Raw genomic sequence first — 12,071 nt, forward strand, 5'->3', positions numbered from 1 at the left:
CAGGAATAAATCCCACTTGATTGTAGTAAATAATTATTTTAATGTATTGTTGCATTCGATTTGCTAGTACTTCATTTAGAATTTTTGCAGAGTCAAGATTACAATTCAAACAGCCTGACTCCAGGGCCTGTGCTCTTAACCACTTGGTTGATTATAGGACACTGTGATTGCTCTGCCTAGGGTGCACCACATACAACACACTCATTCATTCAATAAATATTTAATGAAGATCTATTAAGCACTAAACACTGTTAAATACTAGGTATACCGGTGAACAAAATAGACAAAGTCTCCATATTCTTAGACCCAATATTCTAATTGGGAAATGCAAATAATAATAAGTAAATAAATAAATCTCAAGATAATTTTATTTTTTTTAACATTTATTTATTTTTGAGAGACAGATCATGAGCAGGGGAGAGATGGAGAGAGAGGAAGACACAGAATCCAAAGCAGGCTCCAGGCCTTGAGCTGTCAGCACAGAGCCCGAGGTGGGGCTCGAACTCGTGAATCACGAGATCATGACCTAGGCCGAAGTCAGACGCTTAACTGACTGAGCCAGCCAGGTGCCCAAGCTCGAGATAATTTTAAATACTAAGACCAGAAATTGAACCGGCTCATGAGATAGAAAGTTTTGGAGTGGTCAGTACTTGTCTGAGGAGATGGTATTTGGGCTGCAGAGCCATGGGCAATGGCAGAGGGCCTTGGGTCCAAGGAGCTAGAAAGCAATGCAGTACAGCTGACCTGCAGTGAGATGGAAAGCAGCGCCAGGTGAGGCCAGGAGGTGGGCAGGGCCAAACCAGGGAGGCTCCCACAGGCCAGAGACAGCAGGTAAGAGTCTGGTTACAAAAACTGGAACTTGGGCTGACCTAAAGGCACGGACAGAAGATATTACAATGGTAGATCCGAAAGATGGGAACCAGAGCAGCTCTAAATATCGAGCAGAAACTGATGAGCCATTGGCCTTCTCCAGGCCCCACAAATGCTGTTCAAACGCTCCTGCTCTTTCCCATCTTTTTCTCTCTGCTCAAGATTTGATTCCAAAAAGATAGTGTGATTTTGCTTGGGTCCTGTGTCTGACGCTTGGCTGAGGGATGGCAGGACATCATGACTTAGAACTCAAACCACGGCATTCAATCTGAGTGCTGTTTCTAGAAAAGTGGGGATGGGTGCTAGCAGCAAAAAGAGCAAATGAAAGTGACAGGTTATATCTATGCAGTGATTTGAGTGAATGAATGTTGTTTACGTCTGTGCCTTTAAATACTGCAGTGGTTTTTTGGTTGTTTGTTTGTTTATAAAAACAAATGTTTTAGAAATGGCAGGAAGCAAGGTGGCTCAATTTCAATCTCTGCAGAGAATAAACAGGGAAGGGGGACATTCTCTTCAGTATAGATGTTACGTCTCAGAACACTAAATGCTCAACTGATTTAGCTCAAAAAACAACAGAGCTTCCACAACTCGGTTGAATCTGGGGCCAGAGCCAATTTTACCTTCTACATCTTTTCTGAGCAATGAACACAAGAAGTCCCTGCCTCTAAGTTACTCAAAACTGAACTGGGAATTTTTTCTCATGACATAAAGATCCACATAGTTGATAAAAAAAAATTTTAATCATTCTTTGGGTCTTGCTGATCTGAAAATCTGTCTCAACAGAGTCATGAGTCACAAAAATCAGGTTCCCAGCACACATCAACCTCTTTATCACATATGAACTTAGACAAGGTAATTAACCTCAATAAGCCTTAGTTTGTCATAAACCGGAGATAATACCTACACGAAAGGGTGCTTGTAAGGATTAAGTGAAAAAATAATATATATGGCCTAATGTAGCACTTCCTTGGAATTCCTCTTGGTTAAGCTCTTGTACATCCTGGCAATGCAGAATGGTCAGTATATAATTAAATATGCATTGCTCTTAGGTTTATAACGTGGATGGGGAAGGGGAAAAAAATTTGCAAGGGATTTTGGCCTTGAATAACTTCGCAAGATTTCCATTCTTTGAATATCGTTCACACCCATGTGTCTTAGGGCAAGTAACAATAGTCATTGTTACTGTGCTCACAGGGTACTGAGCACTATTCTAAACACTTGACAGCTACTAGCTCACTTAATCTATAGAACAAACCTATGAGGTTGGCATTACTGTTAATCCCTATTTTAAAAATGAGGAAACCAGGGCGCCTGGGTGGCGCAGTCGGTTGGGCGTCCAACTTCAGCTAGGTCACGATCTCGTGGTCCGTGAGTTCGAGCCCCGCGTCAGGCTCTGGGCTGATGGCTCAGAGCCTGGAGCCTGTTTCCGATTCTGTGTCTCCCTCTCTCTCTGCCCCTCCCCCGTTCATGCTCTGTCTCTCTCTGTCCCAAAAATAAATAAACGTTGAAATAAATAAATAAATAAATAAATAAATAAAATAAAAATGAGGAAACCTGGGGTGCCTGGGTGGCTCAGTCGGTTAAGTGTCCGACTTCAGCTCAGATCATGATCTCACGGTTTGTGAGTTCGAGCCCCCCATCAGGCTCTGTGCTGACAGCTCGGAGCCTGGAGCCTGCTTCGGATTCTGTGTCTCCCTCTCCCTTTGCCCCTCCCATGCTCATGCTCTGTCTCTCTCTGTCTCTCAACAATAAATACATGTTTAAAAAAAATTTTAAATAGAAGTGAGGAAATTAAAGCAAATACAGTTTGTGTCATTTGCCCAAGGTCACACAGCTGGTAAGTGATAGAGCTGGGCTTGGAAGGAAACCCCCACATGTCAGTTCTGGGGCCTTCACTCCTAACCATCTGTTCCACTTTCTGAATAGGAAAGAAGCACTAATCTATATGTACCCCCAGTGGGATGCCCAGCTTCCTCCCTTGCATACAGTTGTTCCGCTCAGGGTGTGGCCTAACAAATTACAACTCCAGTTTTAAAATTACATGTGTTTTGTGGATCCTCAAAAGTAGATTTTAAAGAGTTTTCAAGTTTTTAGTTTGTTGGAAAAATACTTTATGTGAATGAATTCTTTGAGGACAGGGACCGTGCCTTCTTTAGCATCCTTCCAGTAGGAAACAACAGAATATGCTATTCTTTATCTGTGTGAATCAGCCACAACAACCTATGGCTCCTTTAACGCTTGATCTTGGTCAAGCTTCTCAGCTCCCTCCATTCATGAGAATGGCACACAAGGTGTGGAGGAAGTGTTGGCAATTGGAATCAGACACTGGTGGAGGATTAGAGGCACTTAGGTCTTCTTTTCCTGGAATAGATTAAAGCGGTTTCTGTCCAAATATTTCATTATTTTAGATACTGATGTAAGTGAACCATGTAGCATTGTCTCTTCTGAGACTGGCATATTTCATTCAGCATAATGTACCCAAAGTTCATCCGTGTTGCCTCACATTACAAAATGTGCTTCTTTTGGGGTGCCTGGGTGGCTCAGTCGGTTGAGCATCTGACTTTGGCTCAGGTCATGATCTCACAGTCTGTGGGTTCGAGCCCCGCGTCGGGCTCTGTGCTGACAGCTCAGTGCCTGGAGCCATTTTCCAATCCTGTGTCTCCCACTCTCTCTGCCCCTCCCCCAGTCTCACTTTGTCTCGCTCTGTCTCTCAAAAATAAATAAATATAAAAAAAATTCAAAATGTGATTCTTTTAAGGTCGAACAATACTCCATTGTGTGTGTACGCCATATTTTCTTTATCCATTCATCTGCAAATGGACATTTAGGTTGTTTCCATATCTTAGCTATTATGAATAATGCTGCAATGAATATGGGGATGCTAAAATACAGTCAAGGAGCAGAATGGCGGTTGCCAGAGGCCAGGGGATAGGGGAATGGGGAGCTGCAAATCAGTGGACATAAAGTCTCAGTTAAGCGACATGAATGAATTCTAGCGATCTGCTACGTAACACTGTACTTATAGTTAACAATACTGTGTTACACACTTAATTTGTCAACAGAATAGATCTCACACTGAATGTCCTTACCACAATAAAACAAAATTTAATTCTTTTAAAAAGGTTTATGTCCAGGACCTGGAGAAATTCTGATAGAAATCTGGTCTCCCTGGACCCTGGCCCTTGGCCTTGGCCCTCTCAGAGGATCACCAAGCTGGTGTAAAAAGGTTCTCTTCTTTAGACTTTATTTCCCATCTAGTATCCACAAGGATTGAGACCAAAGCCAACACCTGGCAAAATTCCAAAGCAAACAAGGTATCGCTCTGGTAACCTCTCACTTTCCTCTCCTGTTCAGCCCTCCTCACCAGGAATACAGGATCCAAAGTAGGACAGCTTCCAACAACTGCAACTTACCCCATCCCTGCCTCAGGGGCCATACTCAGCTCAATCTCTCCTCCACTTCCCTCATTAATGAAATCTCCCAACCTACAATTTCCAGGTTACTGCTGCATCAGGGTAATAATCTCCAATAGTTTCTTACAACTTCCCACTAAGATATCCATATAAGCTTCTTAAAATACAAAAGTTTCAACAGCATTAGAAACCCTGTCAACCGGGGGCACCTGGGTGGCTCAGTCGGTCAAGCGTCTAACTTCAGCCCAGGTCATGATCTCACAGTCCGTGAGTTCGAGCCCCGCATCAGCTCTGTGCTGACAGCTCAGAGCCTGGAGCCTGCTTTGGATTCTGTGTCTCCCTCTCTCTCTCTGCCCCTCCCCTGCTCATGTTCTGTCTCTCCCTGTCTCAAAAATAAATAAAAACATTTTTTAAAAAATTAAAAAAGAAAAAAAAGAAACCCTGTCAACCATTTGACAGGACCCAAAAGGAATCTAGACCCATATGTCAGCACAAAGGATACTGGCCTGTGAAACATAATTGTGGCCAAGACACAAAGAGAGCGCAGTGAACTAAACAGGCTCCAGCCCTTGGGACAGAGCCACATGGACGCTTGGGAAGAACAGAAAAGGAGCACGAGTCACCCCCCTATCGGCACCCAGCTCAGAAATGCAGGTCCTGCACAAAATAATACCCAGGAGCTATGCCCTGTTGCTCTCGATGGGGCCCCACCTCCTTTTTGCATCCATTCAGGACTGTACCTCTCAGAACACCCAGAGCTGGAGGCAGAGGGCGTGCCCTGCCCTGGAGGTGATGCTGGCACGTAAGGGCTGAGGCAGGAAAATCTTCAGAGGCCAGCCACATTGAGGGTATTTGACTAATATTCTCGACAACAAAAATTATCTTTCCTCCTGAAGCAGAACAAAAGAGAGGAAGTTAGGACTAGAATTTTTTAAGCTGCAGCCACCACTGCATTGAGGACACTGGAGACAACTGTCTTGGGGGAAAACTGCTTTTTTCCCCATTTTTTTTTGTGAAAATGCTTTAAGGGAGGCATACCTGGGTGGCCCAGCCAGTTAAGCATCCAACTCTTGGTTTCGGCTCAGGTCATGATCTCACGGTTTCATGAGTTCGAGCCCCACATAGGGCTCTGTGCTGGTAGTGCAGAGCCTGCTTGGGCTTCTCTCTCTCCCTCGCTCTCTGACCCTCCCCCACTTGTGCTGCCTCTGTCTCTCTCAAAATAAATAAATAAACTTAAAAATTAATAAATAAAATACTTTAAAGGAAACTCTGATTATGTAAAAGGAAAGCTCTGGCCCAGCCCAGCCCAGCAAGGATGACTGAGAGGATATGGAACTAAGCTGTTCTGTGCAGTAATGTGAGTCCTCATCTTTGTGCAGGTAGGTTTGGGTTTGCTTCTTGGTCTGTTGCATGTTAAGGGACTTCTTTTTTCCTGCTGGCATCCCAGAGATTGTAGTCAGGGGTCTCAAGGGAAAGAGGAGCTAGAAAAAGCCACTCTGATCTCTCAGGATGGTGTCTAAGAGCATGGAAGCAGAATAGGACCCAAGGAAAGAAACAGCCAGAAAGCAACTCCCTCTGACCGTGTCTGAGGGTCTGTGGGCACAATGATGTCTGACAACTGATTTCGAGATATTTCCTGTGTTGTGACATAATTCTCTTCTATTACCACCCTCTGTGCCAAGTCTTTAAAGACACTTCTTAGCTTCCATAAACTAGTGCCAGTTTTAAGTGAGAAGCGTCTCAGCGCTTGAGACCAAGTGATTTGGGGATTGGAGAGTAAAGCAAAATCCCCAGGATTTATTGAGAATAATCCAGCAGCCAAGCAACACATTGCTTCTATCATGTACAGGGCTCTCAGTAAGGAGAACTGTATAAATAAAAATTTCTCAATTTTCTTACGTATTTGTACTTATTTTTAAGATTTCCTCTGCTTCCTGTATTAATTCTTTCTCTTTTGTGAGTCGGTTCCGTCTATTGAATCCATGCCTATCATACTATTGGTATTCCTTAAATGTTTGGACATTATATTGGGCTGAGGGTATATTGAACTATGCTGATAGTTGCGATTTTTTTTTTTTTTTTTAAACCAGTGAGACTGTTCTCCAGCAAGAGGATTGTTCAGGGCAGAGGAGGATGTGGATTGAACAGATAAATAGTCCTCAGGTTCAGTCTCTCCAACCCTTCTGTGGCTATAAGTTACCTGGGACATTAAGCCATTTATCTTGCCCAAATCTCTACCCCTGGAGCATGGCTTTTGAGGAGACCCACTCAAGGACTTATATCCTCAGCTTGATCCTAAGGTTCACCATGAAAGGAGAGGTAATGATTCATCTGGTAACTTAAGTTCCCAGTGGGTCACCGTATCAGGGGTCCCCCAAGACCAACTTTATGTTCAGTGATTTGCTACAAGGACTCACAGAATATAGTTATACTCACAGGTACAGTTTATGGCAACAAAAGGATACAAAGCCAAATCAGCAAAGGAAAAAGATGCCTGGGGCAAAGTCCCAAAGAACCTAGAATCAGCTTCCAGATAACTCTTCAAGTGGAGTCATAGGATGTACTTAATTCTTCCAACAACCACATGTAGCAACCTATGCAAAGTGTTGTCTACCAGGGAACCTCACTAGACCCAACATCCAAAGTTTTTATTGGAGGCTTCCCAGGTAGGGACCTACCACGTGTCAAAATTCCAGACTCTCAGAAGAACAGGTGTTCACCAGAAACATATGTTTGCACAAACAGTCTAGGCTGGGTACAGTAAACCATCCTTATCAGTTAGAGAATGGTAAGAAAACTCCTGAAATCTAAGTTTCCATTGCTGGGCAAGGGCCAAACTTGCCAGTAAGTCATTCTTTTTTTTTTTTTAAGTTTATTTATTTATTTTGAGAGAGAAAGAGCGTGTGCAAGCAGGGGAGGGGCAGTGAGAGAGGGAGAGATAGAATCTCAAGCAGGCTCCATGCTGTCAGCACAGAGCCTGACACAGGGCTCAATCCAACGAACCATGAGATCATGACCTGAGCCAAAACCAAGAGTTGGACACTTAACCTACTGAGCCACCCAGGTGCCCCACCAGCAAGCCTTTCTAAGGACAGCTGTCTCAGGCTGCTCTGTTCTCTTTCCTGCACCATTTCCTGGAGGTCATTCTTTCCAGCCCCATCATCTCTGGTCTTGGAGTTGTTCCGGATCCTGTTGGGTAAGCTCAAGTCTTGGAGAACCTGTAAGAGATTGCAGGACCCCTGGTTCTATGCAGTTGTACCATCAGTACATAGGAAAATTTCAAAAACACGCACTGAATAAAATAACTATGGGAAAAAAATGGGGAACTTAAAAACTGAAAGTAAATATTCCAAAATATTAACAAAAGATGATGCTATTACATGAGATTTTTATGTGTTATATTTTTACACACCATCAAATTTTTCTAGAATAAACACATGCTAGTTTTATATTTAAAAAGTGAGTAGAAACAATACTAGTTTTCAACAAATCCAAGTGACAGTCTTAGAGACCAGATGCAGAATTTTCAGCGTTGGACCAAGAGCTACTGGGTAACTTTAACCCCAGGGATATTTTTCACCACAGAGATTCTGAGTGAGGCTTACAGCACAAAACATTTGTCTCCTGAGACCCAAACTTAGTGCTATTTCCTTCCATCCAGTCTTCATAGCTTAAATTCATGAAACACGAAGGTCAACACGCAAAACAGATGAACTAAAAATAAAACAATTAGAAGACCCACTGATGTTTCTCAGCCTACAGGGGTAAATGCCACAATCCGTGCTGCCACCAACTTCTAGCCATCTCCACTGATGGACAGAAATATTTTTTCGTAATTTTAATTAGTTTTCTAAGCTTATCTTCCTAAGGCTAATATTAAAAATGAGCTTCCAGGAGGAGATATTTTAGGTAGCAGTGGAAAGCTACCCAAATTGCTTTTTGTTTATTTTTTTGTTTAGAGAGACACAGAGAGAGAGTGGGGGAGAGAGGCGGAGGGAGAGAGAGAGAATCACAAGCAGACTCCAGTGCAGAGTCCGATGTAGGGCTCCATCCCACGACCCTGGGATCACGACCTGAGCTGAAACCAGGAGTTGGATGCTCAACTGACTGAGCCACCCAGGCGCCCCTATCCTAATTATTTTTAAATTTGTCATGAGCAATGACATAGTTCACATTGTTACCACTTTAACTTATGATAGCAAATGAGTATTCAAAAGTATCAGTACCCAGCTAGTCTAAGTAATGTCAGTGCTTTCTTCCTAGCCTTCTCTTCAAATTACTTTCATCTTTACTTCAATCCCTTTACTTCAGGAGAACTGCACATTTTCTACATCAGGAAATTACATTTTCTACATCAGGAAGGAAAAAAATGCCATTAAAAATTATATATCAGATCTGGACAAATGAGGGCATGTGTGCAGGAAAAACAGGTACTGATATCTCTATGGCAGCATTGTTCATAATATCCCAAAACTGGACACGACCCAAATGTCCACCAACAGTAAAATGCATAAATACGATTGTGCTACATTCATATAATGGAATATTGTACAGCAATGAAAACATCAAGTTTGGCAAGAACATAAATGAAACTTGCAGGCATAGTATTGAGTAAAACAGGTCAAACAGAATATCGATGTTCTGTATGGTTCCGTTTATACAAAGTTTAAGAGAGGCCAAGAGTAGGGGTGCCTGGGTGGTTCAGTCGGTTAAGTGTCTGACTTTGGCTCAGGTCATGATCTCACAGTCTGTGAGTTCAAGCCCCCCATCAGGCTCTCTGCTGTCAGCACAGAGTCCCGTGGGATCCTCTGTCCCCCTCTCTCTCTGCCCCTCCCCGCCTGTGCACTCTCTCTCAAAAATAAATAAACATTAAAAAAAAAAAAAGAGGCAAGAGTAATTTGCAATATTGGAAATCAGGGTGGTGATTACCCTTAGGGAGGGAGAGTGGAAGTATGCCCAGGGGGCACTTCTAAGCTGCTCATAATGTTCTGTAGATCAGTCTAGGTGGGTGGGCACACGTTTTTCATTTGTAAAATTTGTTGTGGGGGCGCCTGGGTGGCGCAGTTGGTTAAGCGTCTGACTTCAGCCAGGTCACGATCTCGCACTCCGTGAGTTCGAGCCCCGCGTCAGGCTCTGGGCTGATGGCTCAGAGCCTGGAGCCTGTTTCCGATTCTGTGCCTCCCTCTCTCTCTGCCCCTCCCCCGTTCATGCTCTGTCTCTCTCTGTCCCAAAAATAAATAAACGTTGAAAAAAAAAAATTTTTTTTTAAAAATTTGTTGTTATATAAACTTAAGATTTATCCACCAGCATATGTTTTACTGCTATAAAAATATTACCCAAGGGGCGCCTGGGTGGCTCAGTCGGTTAAGCGTCCGACTTCAGCTCAGGTCATGATCTCATAGTCCGTGAGTTGGAGCCCTGCACCGGGCTCTGTGCTGACAGCTCAGAGCCCAGAGCCTGTTTCAGATTCTGTGTCTCCCTCTTTCTATCTCCTCCCCCACTCATGCTCTGTCTCTCTCTTCTCAAAAATAAACGTTAAAGAAAAAATTTAAAAATATTACCCAAGAAATGGGGTTTTACAAAAAAAGCTTATACATCAAGAGAGACACAGTTATGAAGATTCTTTTAGTAGATGTTTTATCATTCTAAGAACTTGGCTAATAGTATATCTGTAATGCCTATTTCTCCAGTTCTTAACAAGCCTCTGAGTCAAAGGACATCCCATTAACTCCAACACAAATGTCCCTGGTTCTTGCTACCAAACCTCCAGCCCCTATATAACACGTCCTGTATTTCTGGAAGTCTCCAGAAGGTGTCTCCATGTGCTCCCAATTCTGCTGGCAACCGCCTCTGCCCCTTGAGCAAGCAGTTTTTCCAGACCCTCCTCCAAGCTGTGCAGGAGTGAAATGCAAGAGAATGACTCACCTGTTCAAGTTGGAAGGGAAAACAGTGTTTCTGGGATCTGAGTATTTTGTATAAAGCTTAATGCAAAAATTCATTCCGTTTTTACCATAGCCCTCTATGTCCCAATGAAGCACATGCTTCTAAGTAGCTAGACTACAGAATACAATCAAGAGATTGCTACAATGTCCCAGTCAGACACACTGCTCCCCTCTGACAACTAAGGTTTCCTCCTGGCTCAAGCTTATCACCAGATTCCTTTTGCCCTTAGGGTGAGTTCTCACCCAGGAAGCTCCTCAGACCTTACCAGCCACCAACAGCTTGCCAGACATGCTCATATACACCTGAACCCCACAGTGGGCATGACTTGACTTCCTCCCAGATGACTTCAACCTCCCCTGGGCACTTGACTTCACTCGGGCCTGTTTTATCAGTTCAGACATGCCCAGATAGCCTTGAAAACCTCTCTAGTGAAGACCCCTCTGCTCTGCCATTCTAATCCTGTAAACTCATAGTTGACTGGGAAGCCTACTAGCACACCCAATTTAGGTGTGTCCTAAATCTAGCATAAGAATGTGAAGATCCTGGGGCACCTGGGTGGCTCAGTCAGTTAAGCATCTGACTTCAGCTCAGGTCATGATCTCGTGGTTCGTGGGCTCGAGCCCTGCATGGGGCACTGTGCTGACAGCTCAGAGCCTGGAGCCTGCTTCAGATTCTGTGTCTCCCTGTCTCTCTGCCCCTCCCCTGCTTGCACTCTGTCTCTCTCTCTTTCTCAAAAGTAAACATAAAAATTTTTTTTAAAAAAAAGAATGTTAAGATCCCATGCTTTCGTTTTTAATTTTAAGACTTTTCCAATATTCTGCCTCAGAATAAATTGTTTCTTTAGATTTCGATATTTTACATCTCCGATTTTGAAAGGGACAAACTTTATGCTCTGGCCCCAGTGACGAAAATAATCAATTTCGATTTATCTTCTTCAGAATATGGGTATTTTTTCAGGGTACTTTGGTGCAGAAATATCTGGAACAAAGAAAGAGAACTAAGGCAGTAATTAAAATTGCAATCTCAACCTTTGCCGAACCACTGGATAACCTGAGAGGTCAAGTTCAAACGGCACATTCCTCCACCTGCTGGTGTGAGCCTGTCTCTGCAGTTCTCGCACTAAATCTTATCCTCAAAAACGTAAAAGACGGTTTGTCATGAAAATTATGAGTGAGGTGAAACTTCATGTTTTCATCTTAAACTGGGAGTGTATTATGATTCCATGACTAAGATACTACCATTCAAGAGGGTGGAAGAGGAGATAGAACTTCCAGGAAGAAAGAGAAAGAGCTGCTGTCATTTGACTTCAGGACAAAGACAAGTTGCTCTTTCCTTCCTGTGAACTTAGATAGCACTTAAGGTCCTGGCTATTTTTTTTTTTTCCTTTAGCATGGTTCTGCCTTGTATTTTCATGTGACTGTGGTACCTTAACATAGTTTAAAGTTCATGGTAAGGCAGAGACTGTGGCCTCGATTTTTTGTACCATTAGCCGTGAACACCGTACCTTGTATACAGTGGGTGCTCATTCAATGATTACTTTGTTGACTTTCCAAGTTGGCCAATACTTCCAGGTCCTTCTTCACCTGGTACATGACCATAAGGGAGTCCCGTAGTCATGGCTGTACAACCTGGATCCAGTTGTACAATGACCACTCCCACAATAAGTATACAGACTTATTCTTAAATATATAGGAGTGAGAAGGAGATCAAGAGAGGAAGGTAGTTCCCAGAAAACAGACTACCAGGGAAACAATGCATCTGGCTACTCTATAGTCAGTAGATGTATCTCAAGTGCCCAGCCCAGTGCTGGATACACAGTAGGCACTTAAATATTTTTCTAATAAA

This window comes from Puma concolor, chromosome B3 (genome assembly GCF_028749965.1).
Source record: "Puma concolor isolate L17-30 chromosome B3, mPumCon1.1.hap2, whole genome shotgun sequence".
NCBI classification, from domain to species: Eukaryota; Metazoa; Chordata; class Mammalia; order Carnivora; family Felidae; genus Puma; species Puma concolor.